The sequence below is a fragment of the Lampris incognitus genome, chromosome 11 (assembly GCF_029633865.1).
Source record: "Lampris incognitus isolate fLamInc1 chromosome 11, fLamInc1.hap2, whole genome shotgun sequence".
Classification (NCBI taxonomy): domain Eukaryota; kingdom Metazoa; phylum Chordata; class Actinopteri; order Lampriformes; family Lampridae; genus Lampris; species Lampris incognitus.
The window spans coordinates 33,269,757-33,283,922 of NC_079221.1; the positions used below are offsets into that span (position 1 = coordinate 33,269,757).

General features: G+C 40.3%; 1 protein-coding gene across 1 annotated transcript in view; it reads left to right on the plus strand.

Annotated features, from left to right (window-relative positions):
* pth2ra (parathyroid hormone 2 receptor a) overlaps positions 1–14,166 on the plus strand; it is a 104,226-nt gene that overhangs the window by 67,445 nt on the left and 22,615 nt on the right. The gene's annotated exons all lie outside the window — the stretch shown is intronic.

Below are 14,166 nucleotides of genomic sequence, written 5' to 3' on the forward strand. Positions count from 1 at the left end.
TCAAGTGAGACCTGGCCAAGGAATGGCTGCATCAATAAGAAACATGTCTGACGAACATCATGAAATCTTTTCACAGCAGGTTAAGTTAGATAAAATTAACATGATTTCTTTCTTGGTTTAAAATGTGCCCTTCTCCAATAGGTTTAGCCCATCTGATCTCTCAAAAAAAAAACATAAAATAAATAAAATCAGGTTTAAACAAGGCTGTGCACAGACATTTTGGTGAGCAGGGACTCAAGCAAAAAAAAAAAAAAAAGGCACACTCTCCAGCCACCACCCCATCGCTCTCTCTCACACACACACACACACACACACACACACACACACACCATTCCCACCCTAATGCTGCCACGTTGCCATTCATTACCACGCTACGCTAATAACATTGTCCTTGTTCACATTCTACTGTAACATATTATTCTTTGAGGAAAGCACAGACATGACATGCATTCATTTCAGGATGGGAGAAAAAAAACCGTTTCAGTTATGAATTGTGATTATTTTATTTGATGATTTTTATATTGCTGTAATGACTCAAGAATAGATATTTCAGTCAGTACATAGAGGTATGAAATTGTTGTTTTTTCATTATTTTCAAAGTGGGTAGAATGCCCAAAGCGTCAGGTTGAAAAGCATTCAACACTTCCTCTGCTTTTGTGAGTATGCAAGTTGTGTCTGAAATCGTTCCCTTTGTGCCATATAGTGTACATCACCTTTCACCATTTTGTTTGAGTCTGGACTCTAGCTGTAATATTGATTCACTAGTTAGTGTCTCAGAAGTGTCCAACATACGGACACTGCATACATATGCAGTGATGTAAATGGGTGCACATCCTGTGTCTAATGCATTAAAATCCGAAAGGACGCAGTAAACTCACTGTCGACATGTACATGGGACGCATCCTATTTTTTCCCTGATGCTATATTGTGACAACAAATCTGTGTTGAAATAGAAATAAACAAAAGAAACCTCACCACCAGCCACCCTTTTCTAACCATCTGCACAATTTTCAGATGGATACATTTAACACTACAATTTGTCAAAAACTTTTTTTTTTATTGGGGGCCTACTCAATTTCCCAGGGACCCACCTGTGACCACCTGTGGTCATTCAAAATCTGTTTTATATTTTTTTTATTTGGCATTTCTGCTTTATTGGACAGTGACAGTAGAGAGAGACAGGAAAGGCAGGGGAGAGAGAGGGGATGACATGCAGCAAAGGGCCCGGGCTGGATTCGAACCCAGGCCGCTGCGGTAAGGACTTAGCCTTATGTGGTACACGCTCTATCAGGTGAGCCACCGGGGCACCCTCATTCAAAATCTATTTACATCTGTGTCGAACACAACAAGTGAATGTATTCACCTGTTGGATTGGATTTCACTTTAGTTTACAGTACAGTTCTGTTGTAATGTGTCGCAAATTACCCTCTAAGAAAGTCCAATAAGGGTCTAATGGCGGGAATTAAAGATACAATGTCCAAGCAGCTTCCATAGCCTAATGTTACTGGATAGTGGCATGGCATAAATGGTCTGTCTTAATTGGTATGGGAGTAGAGCATTGAGGAAGATGCAGAAGACAGGAAGATATGGAAACGGATGATCCGCTGTGGCGACCCCTAATGGGAGCAGCCGAAAGTAGTAGTAGTAGAGCATTGAGGAAGCAAGTATTACGCTATCTATTACTTACCTACAAACTCTACAGGACTCCAGAGCAATGGCATGCGATGATAATTTAATCAAAATTACCATACAAAGAATTCATAACAACATATCAAAATCTCACTCTAGTTAAAAGTATGCTGTTAAAATATATTTTTTAAAGATTTATTTCTTTTTTTTTTCCCTTTTTCTCCCAATCGGAACCTATTCTAGTTCAAACACCCACCCTCGTACCGTATGCGTTCACCAACTGCATCTCTCCGGCCAGCAGTCTCGAAGGAGATGCCTCGCCACTTCCGTGACAAGGTGAATCCAGGCCGAACCACTGCTTTTTCCGACACACACATAGACACATTCATGTGACGAACACAAGCCGACTCCACTCCCCTCCCAAAAACAGCATTGCCGATTATTGCTGCTTCATCGAATCCGGCTATAGTCGGATCTGACGAGACAGAGGCACGAACCCCGGTCCCCAATGGGTAACTGCATTGACACAAAGCCGATGCTTAGACTGCTACACCACCGTGGACTGTTATAATGCATTTTTAATGATATTTTTTATTTCCTTGCCCTTTTTAAGTCCTTAAACTTCTAAGAGTGAAATGCTGTATAGTGCACAAACTCACCTACTTGTTTCAATGGGAAGGGTAGGCTCTGCTTTTTACAGGATTGCCTTTAACGTTGTGAATTTCAGAGTTTGTGCATGCATATTGTGTAGCTTAAGGTGAAATCAACAGACAAGGAAAGGCATTGCTTATCGCAGGAGTGTGAGCCAATCAGAGCCATCAAGGTGCTAAATTGCTACAATGTCATAGATATTTGTGCTATCAATAAAGCAAGCTAGCTCATTTGAATTTGAGCAGCTTAGCTTCACTTCAGAGTGAAATCAGTAATGTCAACCATCGTACGTCTTCAGAGTTTTAATAAACTGGATTACCTGCAAAACTTAACTTTGTCATCAAGCAAGGCAGGCCTACACCAGCTCTCCCTGACCTCCACCAGCGTAAAGGGCAGAAAATCATCCGATCATTCCAGCCGGAGTAGTACATAAGGAAAGAGCTACTAAGCGGCTCTGATGCTACCGCCAGAAGGCTGTACTGCTTCTCTTGTTTGCCGTTTTCCAGAGGGCGGGACGATGTATGGTAGGTGCCGGCTACTGTGACCTAAACAACCTGCCTGCGGTGCTAGTTAAGCACAAGCGGTCTAGTTTACACATCCAACATCAAATAGCATTGAAAACCTTCGGAAACTGCACTCCGAGCAACCTAGCTTTAAATGAGGCTAACAAACAGCAAGTCTCTGTGCACAATGCGAAGGTGAGGGAAAATCGTGAGATTCTGAAGGACTTGATACGTGCTACTTGCTACGTAGGGAAACAGGAATCAGCCTTCAGGGGAAGCAAGGAAAGCACCGGCTCATCAAACCGAGGAAACTATGTGGAGCTTTTAAACCTCATTGCAGAGAAAGACTAGCGGTTGGCGACACATCTTGACGTTTCCTCAGTGTTTTCTGGAACATCGAACTGTATTCAAAACGACCTTGTCTTGGCAGTAAGTGACACTTCGACAGAACATTCAAGATGAGGTAAATGCAGCCCCTTTCGTGTCCGTACAAGTCGATGAGACCACTGACACAACCAACAAAGCGCAGCTATCTGTTGTATTGCGGTATGTCTGCCAAAATGGAGTTAGAGAGGCATTTTGGGGATTTAGTGATGTAACGTAATGATGTGAGACAATGGTGTTAGTCATTTCACAGCTATCAAAAAACCATATAAAAAAAGAAAACAGTACTTCATATATACTTTGACAATATTTTTGTTTAGGTTTTCATTTGAAATGTAGTTCAGCTAGGGGGGCACAATATTCTAGAATTTTGTGGCAGTTGGAAGAATGAAGAAGGATCAGATTGTTATAAAACATTAAAGAGCACAAAAAGGTAGAATGTGGATTTGTGAGTGCCCACTGCCTACCCAGCCACTGACCGCACGTCGCTGCTCCAGAGAACATCCAGGCTACGAGGGATGTGTGAAGTTGTGACAAGATATGATTGGTTTCTAATTAGACTATAATGTCTAGGTGTAGTATATTTTGGGTCTAATATGGCGTTATATGTGGTTTCTAATTACAGCATAATTTAGGTGTATGGTGTCTAATTAGGGTATAACTGTTTGTTTACTTTTCTGTCCTGGCCCAACAGTGGTGGAATGAACTCCCCACTGAGGTCAGGACAGCGGAGTCGCTGCCCATCGTTCGGCGCAGGTTGAAAACTCACCTCTTCAAGAACTACTACCCTATTACTTGCTCTTAGCACTTATTGTATTCACTCATTTAGAAAAAAAAATCTCTTTCTTGCACTTTAGCACTGGTTTTGCTCTTAGATGCTTGTTTAGAGAGAAGATGCACTCATGACCTCTGACGACTAGTAGTTCTCCTGATTTCCTATGTTAAATGCACTTATTGTAAGTCGCTTTGGATAAAAGTGTCGGCTAAATGACTGTAATGTAATGTAATGAATAAAGAATATATTATTTCTAGTTTTTGTGTAATTTCATACAAAGCACAGCTTGTTACATCTTAAGTGTATTAAGTGCGACCAAGTGTTGTGCTCTGCTGTTAATTGTAAGAGTGTCCATCTTGCTTTGAACTTGGTGATACATATACATTTTCTGTGCAAATTGCATTCATGCATTTTCAGCCTTTTCAGTGTCAACATGTTTGGTTTTAAACTGCATTTTAAGGTAGGAAACCCCAGATGCTGCAATCTTCACATCTCTCCTACAAACCTTGCAAAATGTTCCCCTAGTTTGGTTCATTTGATGCATTCGAACTGAATGGTCAATTGCAGGGAAAATTTGTTTTCATATTTAGGTTGATTGCCTCTCGCTCCCCATCCAATTTTCCAGCAATACCCCATCTTTCTGTGTGTGCAAACAACATAAACATCAACATTCAATTCATTCGACATTCAGCATTCACTACTGCCAGGAGCACAGCAGGAGACAATGGAAGGCACTCTGCAAGGCCTCACAAATCCAGTCACACTCAGTATGGAGTTTTGTTGTTTTTCAACGATAAACCACAACATTTTCATTTCATGGCCGTGAGACAGCAGCAAAGTAAAAAAATAAATTAAAAAAAGCGATAGGTATTAACTACTCATTGCCTAAATTCAGCACCCAGCTAATGGACCATAATAAATCAACCTACTCTCACAACAGAGATTGATCAGTACAATGAATAAGTTAGTTCTCTTTCATCTGTATAAGCTTCCCTTTTCCTAAAGCAACAGAAAAAAAAACATGCAAGCTCATGTAAGCAACAGTCACTCACATGCCTCGCTACCAAAGAGCCAGTTAGTTAACCCAACTAAAAGCAACAGTTTTGGCATTCACATGGTGATGGAATGGGGGGGGGGGGCGGGTTCGTAACAGGGATTTGACAGTTCAGTGTGTGCTATGTGTGCGCTGTTTTGATTTCATGAGTTCTCAAACATAATTAGTGTTTACATTGGACAGTGGAGGTTTAGAGTGCCTCAGGCAAAGGAAGAAAACAGTTCACCTTGTCCTTGTTTAAAGAAATGCACAGACTCACAAAAGAATCCCCCTCCCCCACACACACACACACACACACACACACTCAAGCCTAAAGTCCCACATACTGGTTCTGAACACATCCATGCATATATGCAGTGTATATAATCTAAAAGTTTTATCTCTCTTCTACCTATTGTTTCAATGGTTAAATTTGACAAGAAATCAAATCAGTGCATCACCAGTACCTCTTAACCATTGAGAGGGGACATGAACAGGGAGACCGACAGCTAAGTTAGATTGAAAATAGTGAGGAAGGGAGCCAGACAAGAAGTTGTCAAGGCTAACCGGTGGCAATGAATTCACTCTTAAAGGTAACTATCATTCAGACAGATTTGTAGATAAGCTGCCAGGTGGAGTGGCTGGGCAAAACGATAAGACAATTTGGCAGCATGATGTACTGCTAGATGTAACATTGAACAGATTGGCAGCCATACATTTTCAAAGACAGGAAAATTACTTGGTACACATCCAGGACAGAAAGAAGACGTGAATGTAAAGCGAATAGACAAGCAGAAAACATAAGTTGGTTTTCCAGTTATTCCAGCCTCCAATCACGGAGGTTTTAGACCTGACACAACAGGTGAATATATTTAATTGATTGTACCCGAGAACCATTACTTTAAAATACAGCATGTGCCTGTCTACATGGCTTCCCCTTCTCAAAGTGTATCTCTGCGTTGAAATAGTTACACCTGCACCCTCTTTTCCGCCATATAGACCAAACACTGAAATTACAATTCATAAAATAAAAATCCTGAATGTTTTGTTATGGTTGCCATGAAAAAAAAAAACAAAAAAAAACAACTGCAGGTTGTGTTTGTTGTGATGAAACCTCCCTTACTTTATTTTAGCCCTCAACTCGAATCTTAACCAACAGAACTACATGCCTCACCTTAACCCACACCATAACCTTAAACTAATCCCAACTTTAACCCTAACCCAAGTCCCTATACCAGATCAATAAAAGCAAGGCAAATTTATTAGTATATCCCAATTCAGCAATGAGGCAAGAAGTGAGGATTGTCCAAAATGTCCTCACTCTGATGGGGTAATATGTGGGGTAATGAGATGTACAGTAGGCTAACCTCAATGAACCGCTGGCTGGCTCGTTACTGTAATGAGCAGGGATTCGGCTTTGTTGAAACAGGCCTTCTTTCTGGGGCCACCCTTACCTGCTGAAAGTGGACAGCATTCACCCTACTGTGGGCGGCGCCACTCTTGTCTACCAATATACACTACCGTTCAAAAGTTTGGGATCACCCAAACAATTTCGTGTTTTCCATGAAAAGTCACACTTATTCACCACCATATGTTGTGAAATGAATAGAAAATAGAGTCAAGACATTGACAAGGTTAGAAATAATGATTTGTATTTGAAATAAGATTTTTTTTACATCAAACTTTGCTTTCGTCAAAGAATCCTCCATTTGCAGCAATTACAGCATTGCAGACCTTTGGCATTCTAGCTGTTAATTTGTTGAGGTAATCTGGAGAAATTGCACCCCACGCTTCCAGAAAGAGCTCCCACAAGTTGGATTGGTTGGATGGGCACTTCTTTGAGCAGATTGAGTTTCTGGAGCATCACATTTGTGGGGTCAATTAAACGCTCAAAATGGCCAGAAAAAGAGAACTTTCATCTGAAACTCGACAGTCTATTCTTGTTCTTAGAAATGAAGGCTATTCCATGCGAGAAATTGCTAAGAAATTGAAGATTTCCTACACCGCTGTGTACTACTCCCTTCAGAGGACAGCACAAACAGGCTCTAACAGGTACTATTTAATGAAGATGCCAGTTGGGGACCTGTGAGGCGTCTGTTTCTCAAACTAGAGACTCTAATGTACTTATCTTCTTGCTCAGTTGTGCAACGCGGCCTCCCACGTCTTTTTCTACTCTGGTTAGAGCCTGTTTGTGCTGTCCTCTGAAGGGAGTAGTACACACCGGTGTAGGAAATCTTCAATTTCTTAGCAATTTCTCGCATGGAATAGCCTTCATTTCTAAGAACAAGAATAGACTGTCGAGTTTCAGATGAAAGTTCTCTTTTTCTGGCCATTTTGAGCGTTTAATTGACCCCACAAATGTGATGCTCCAGAAACTCAATCTGCTCAAAGAAGTGCCCATCCAACCAATCCAACTTGTGGGAGCTCTTTCTGGAAGCGTGGGGTGCAATTTCTCCAGATTACCTCAACAAATTAACAGCTAGAATGCCAAAGGTCTGCAATGCTGTAATTGCTGCAAATGGAGGATTCTTTGACGAAAGCAAAGTTTGATGTAAAAAAAATCTTATTTCAAATACAAATCATTATTTCTAACCTTGTCAATGTCTTGACTCTATTTTCTATTCATTTCACAACATATGGTGGTGAATAAGTGTGACTTTTCATGGAAAACACGAAATTGTTTGGGTGATCCCAAACTTTTGAACGGTAGTGTAGATCACAGTTTTTGTTTAGTTTGACACTAGAGACTTATCATTCAGCTGGTTGCAGGTGATTAAAGAGCTCCTAGGTTTAAATCTAGTGCAGCTGTCCCCGTGGTTCCATCTTGAGAGCACCATTTGCACTCCTCTTATGCCCAATGAATATATCACAGCCAAATTAGCCCAACAGTATCGGTCACATCCTATTTTGTCCCATATTCAGAAGAGAATAGCTCAGATCCTTAAATATGACCCCTTTCTTCACCGGTCCATGGGGATCTGGCTAAATCCCAAGTTCTGTATAGATAAATCACCGTTCCTCTGGAAGTTCTGGTTTCAGGAAGGTATCACAGTCCTAGGGGACATGTATCAGGGAGAAAAATTAAAATCCTCTGAGGCACTTAGGCAGGAATTCGACTTACCACACATTCAATTTTGGAAGTATTTGCAGTTAAGACACCTGCTGATACAAATTTTCAGCTCCTCCTCAGTAGCTCCATTTAGTGGTGACTTTTGAGAGAGGGTCCTTAAGATCTTTGGACATGCTCATGAGCCTTCTGTCTACTAGTCTATGATCCTTACAGTCTCAGATTCAAATATATTGACCCTAAAACTGACACGGGAAACTGATTTAAAGGTTTCATTTTCAGAGGCACAATGGAGAAGAATACTTAGGAATGGGGTAAAAATGTCAAGGGAACTGTGAACAAGGCTGATCCAATTCAAAATTATAAACAGAGTCTACTGGACGCCATGTAGGCTACGTAGAGTGGGTTTGGTGGACAGTTCAGAGTGCTGGAGGTGTCTTGACAAAGGTGGTACTTAAGTACACATGCTTTGGAGTTGCCCAAATATACAGGAGTTCTGGTCTGCTATACATAAATAGTAAAAAAAAAAATACAGGCCTAGACATCCCTTACTCCTCCAGTCTGTTTATTTTGGGTGACCCCTCTGCATTAAGTGATTTGACACCACCGCTTGCTGACTGGATCCAGACTGCCCTTATGTTAAGACGAAAGCTTGTGGTCAAAGAATAGAAAGCCTACTCTGCACCAGCACCATCTTTGTGGTACACTTCTCTTGGTCAGCCGTCTGCCCTAGAACAGTTATCATAGGCTGCTTGATAAGGTGGAGGAATATCACTTGAAATGGGGGCAGTACCATTCTTATGTATTGAGCGTTTAATTGGGTTTCCAGCTCATAAAAATAACAGTAAAATATCACATGAAATGCAAACAACAGGTACATTTGGTTAGAATACCCGCTGACAAGCAATGCTGTAAACTTTTAAGCACTCCACGCATCGCAGTCATGTTTTTTTTCTTCTTTTGTTTGTTTTTTGCTTCTGCCCCCCCCCTCTTCTTTCCTTATCTCATTATGTCACTCCTATCTTTTATTTATTTTTGGTCTGGTTGGTTTTGTTTCCATCGTATTCTGGTTTAATATCCATGCCATTTGTATTTGAAATACTTGTGTCACCTGCCACCCAATGACTGCTGGGATAGGCTCCAGCATCCCCACAATCCTGAGAGCAGGATAAGCGATTTGGAAAATGGATATATATATATATATATATATATATATATATATATATATATATATATATATATATATATGTTTTGCTTATTGTGGGGAAAAAAAGCTATTAATCATGAAAAAAAAATCTAGTGCGGATGTGGAATCAAGTAGTTTAATTCATATGTTTAGTCAGGGAATTTCTCATAGTGTAGATTATCATACTGACAGCTTGGTCTATAACATTGACACCATCTCCCTTCCCTACTGTATTGCTCCTAAGCGCTCCTCTCCTAAATGAGTGAATCACAATAATCTAATAATCATTCCTTCCACTGGTGTTGGTGAAATGTGCAACAGAGTATCTAATAAACTACAGAATCAAACATCTAATGTTATCAAAAGTGTGACCACATATTGCCCAAAGCATAGGTCATCAAAATTGTCAACTGATAATACAAGGAGTCTAATTCCAATTAATATTTCATCTATTGGTAGCTCCAAATTTCTGTCTACTACTGATCACTTCAACAAGATGCTTAAATTTAGTTTCATAAATATCATCACTATCTACCAAAGCCTTACAAATAAATGATTTGATTCTTGAACATATGTTTGATATGATTGGGTTATGCGAAACATGGCTGAAACCAAATATTTTCCTTCCTTTAAATGAAGCTTCCCCACCCGACTATACTTATACCCATGTAGCTTGTGCAAATAAACAAGGTGGGGGTGTCACCTCAATATATAACTATTTTCAACTTAACTTCTAAATTCCAATCTAAATTCCAGTCTTTTGAGGCTCTTATTTTTAGTCCATCTCCCTCAGCCTTGGCTCAGTCCAGATTGTGATACTTTTTCAACCTCCTGGTCCTTTATATTTCTTGAAGAATTTGGAGAATTTATTTCAGGTCTTGTTATTCATTCTGATGAGATTCTAATTCTTGGTGATTTAAATATTCATCTGAATAAGGCTGCTGATCCTCTAAGTAAAGCCTTTCTGGCACTTACTGATACTTTTGGGTTTGCTCAGTTTGTTCAAGAGTCGACTCATTGCAGTGGTAACACCCTTGATTTGGTTTTATCTAAAGTGATAGCCGTTTCTGAGCTGAATGTCTTGCCAACCCCATCTGCTGTGTCAGGTTTTCACATCAAATTTGAAGCCTTAATTGGTATGTTCAGTTAATGTCGGCACAGATGTAATTGCCACTCGCCACATTGGTTCATCCACAGTAGCGGTATTTGGCCAGCAACTGCCTGAAGTCTTGGCTCCTTTCAATGTAGAGACAGACACTTGGACATTTCACAAGTGATTTAAATGTGGCCCTCTCTAGTCTCCTCAATTCAGTTGCACCTCTCACTACAAGAGCTAGGCTACTACAGAGGCCGACACCCTGGTTTTAACAATGAGACACGTGCTCTTAAGCATGCCTGCAGGAGACTGGAATGTAAATGGCGAAAATCAAAATTCGAGGCTTTTTATCTACCTTGGCATGAATGTTTATTCAAATACAAGCATGCTTTATCTGCTGCAAAAGCAGTGTATCCCTCTTGCTTAGAAACATAACCCCAGATTTCTCTTTGACACTATCTAAATTTACTAAAAAACAGCCGTCTATTAGCTGCTCACCATTCACTGCCCATTAGTATCTAGACTTTTACTGCAATAAGGTTACACTTAGTGTTACAAATTCATTTAGCAGATGCTTTTAACCAAAATGACATACATATGAGAATACAACACAAGAAAGATCTAGTCAGGAGGCAACAATGCAAGTAAGGGCCAAAAAACTGGGTTCAAGTACAATAGGACATAGGTGTCAACAGGCAGTGCACAAAGGCAAAGCTTAGGGTGCATAGAATAGATTTTTTATTATTTTTTAAATACCATGAGGTGTGGAGGTGTTTTTGAAAGAGCTGGGTCTTTAGCTTCTTAAAGATGGAGAAGGACTCAGCGGATCGAATTGAGTTTGGTAACTTGTTCCACCACTGGGGAACTACAGAAGAGAAGACTCTGGCGAGTGACTTAGGGCTCCATTGTGACGGAAGTGCCAGGGTGATGAGATCATAAACAAAATTAGTTCTTCAACTCCAGCTACTCTTGCAGATCCTGTCTTACCAAATTCATAGCTATACAATGAGTCACTGATAGTCCCGGTTATTACAGCTTTTGAGACCATCTCTCTTGATACTTTGACTAAGCTCATGTCAGCTTATAAACCAACTACTTGCCTACTTGACCCTTTACCAGCAAAACCTTTTAAAGACCGCCAGCCTTTCCTGGAACCTACAACATTAGACATTGTTAACTGATGAGATTATAGAGTATAGGTTATTGACTATTGCAAACTGTTCTCTTCTCTCACATATTTTCTCTCTCTCTGAATGATGTCTTCTCCTTTCTCTTCTGTGTATGTGAATGGTGTGATGTGAGTCTCCCTTGTGTGCATGTGCAGTCTGTCCTCCCAGGTCACCATGGTGATGGTGGTCACCACCTGGACACTGCTTGGCATCCCCCTCATCACATTTTCTTTTTATATATCTTATAAATCCATATAATTTTGCCATCCTGTTTCAATGTTATATCCCTCTCTCACTTAGATGTGTGACTAATGTGTTTTTTTTCTTGTCTCTTCTCCCATATACAGTGGTGCTTGAAAGTCTGTGAACCCTTTATAATGTTTTATATTTCTGCATAAATATGATCCAAAACATCATCAGATTTTCACACAACTCCTAAAAGTAGATAAAGAGAACCCAGTTAAACAAGTGAGACAAAAATATTGTACTTGGTCATTTATTTATTGAGGAAAATGATCCAATATTATATATCTGTGAGTGGCAAAAGTATATTAACCTTTGCTTTCAGTATCTGGTGACACCCCCCCACACACACACACACACACACCTCGTGCAGCAATAACTGCAACTAAACGTTTCTGGTAACTGTTGATCAGTCCTGCACATCGGCTTGAAGGAATTTTAGCCCATTCCTCCGAACAGAACAGATTCAACTTTGGGACGTTGGTGGGTTTCCTCACATGAACTGGGTCCTTCCACAACATTTGGATTGGATGAAAGTCAGGACTTTGACTTGGCCATTCCAAAACATTAACTTCATTCTTCTTTAACCGTTCTTTGGTAGAACGACGTGAGCTTAGGGTCATTGTCTTGCTGCATGACCCATGGTCTCTTGTGATTCAATTCATGGACAGATGTCCTGACATTTTCCTTAAGAATTCGCTGGTATAATTCAGAATTAATTGTTCCATCAATGATGGCAAGCCATCCTGGCCCAGATGTAGCAAACCAAGCCCAAACCAAGGTACTACCACCACCATGTTTCACAGATGGGATAAGGTTCTTATGCCGGAATGCAGTGTTTTCATTTCTCCAAACATAACGCTTCCCATTTAAACCAGAAAGTTCTGCTTTGGTCTCATCCATCCACAAAACATTTTCCCAATAGCCTTCTGGCTTGTCCACGTGATCTTTAGCAAACTGCAGATGGGCAGCAATGTTCTTTTTGGAGAGCAGTGGCTTTCTCCTTGCAACCCTGCCATGCACACCATTGTTGTTCAGTGTTCTCCTGATGGTGGACTCATGAACATTAACCAATGTGAGAGAGGCCTTTAGTTGCTTAGAAGTCACCCTGGGTTCCTTTGTGGCCTGGCTGACTATTACACGCCTTGCTCTTGGAGTGGTCTTTGATGGTAGACCACTCCTGGGGAGGGTAACAGTGGTCTTGAATTTCCTCCATTTGTGCACAATCTGTCTGACTGTGGATTGGTGGAGTCCAAACTCTTTAGAGATGGTTCTATAACCTTTTCTAGCCTGATGAGCATCAACAACACTTTTTCTGAGGTCCTCAGAAATCTCCTTTGTTCTTGCAATGATACACTTCCACAAACATGTGTTGTTAAGGTTAGACTTTGATAGATCCCTGTTCCTTAAATAAAACAGGGCGCCCACTCACACCTGATTGTCATCCCATTGACTGAAAACACCTGACTCTAATTTCACCTTCAAGTTAACTGCTAATCTTAGAGGTTCACATACTTGTGCCACTCACAGATATGTAATATTGGATCATTTTCCTCAATAAATAAATGACCAAGTATAATATTTGTGTCTCATTTGTTTAATTGCGTTGTCTTTATCTACTTTTAGGATTCGTGTGAAAATCTGATGATGTTGTAGGTCATATTTATGCAGAAATATAGAAAATTCTAAAGGGTTCACAAACTTTCAAGCACCACTGTATGTGAATAGTGTGATGTGAGTCTCTCCTGTGTGCATATATAGTCTGTTCTCCTGTCAGGTCTACATTTAATGGTTGTCGTGTGACTCGGGTCCTGGACTGTTCTGGTGGCTTGTGAACACTGCTTGGCATCCTCCTCATCATGTTCTTCATGTATTTTATAATTCCATTATAATTCTGTTATCCTCTTTCAATGTTGTATTCTGTAAATTGTGTATACACAACATCCATTGCACGTCTGTTCATCTTGGGAGAGAGAGAGATCCGACATCTGTTGTTCTCCCTCAGGTTTCCTCCGATTTTTTCTCCCTGATAAAGGTTTTTTTTTTTTTCAGGGAGTTGTTCCTTATCCGATGTGAGGGTCTAAGGACAGGATGTTGTGTTGCTGTAAAGCCCCCTGAAGCAAATTTGTAATTTGTGATAATTGGCTATACAAATAAATAAATTGACATGGTTAAAAACGCAAATTGGTCCTCACAAAGATAGAAGTACTCACAAACACACACACCCACCCAACAGATTTCACGGATATGTCAGTCTGTCATTAATATGTTCATTATGGACAATTGAGCAGAGTATGAGGGGCAAATAACATACTTTGAGAATTGACATGTGAGGAAGCAACACACAAAAGATGCCACTTTGCATCTCATTTATCTCACAATAAACACAGCTGTCATGGGCTAATTTTGGTCTTGTCTCTAGAAACGACT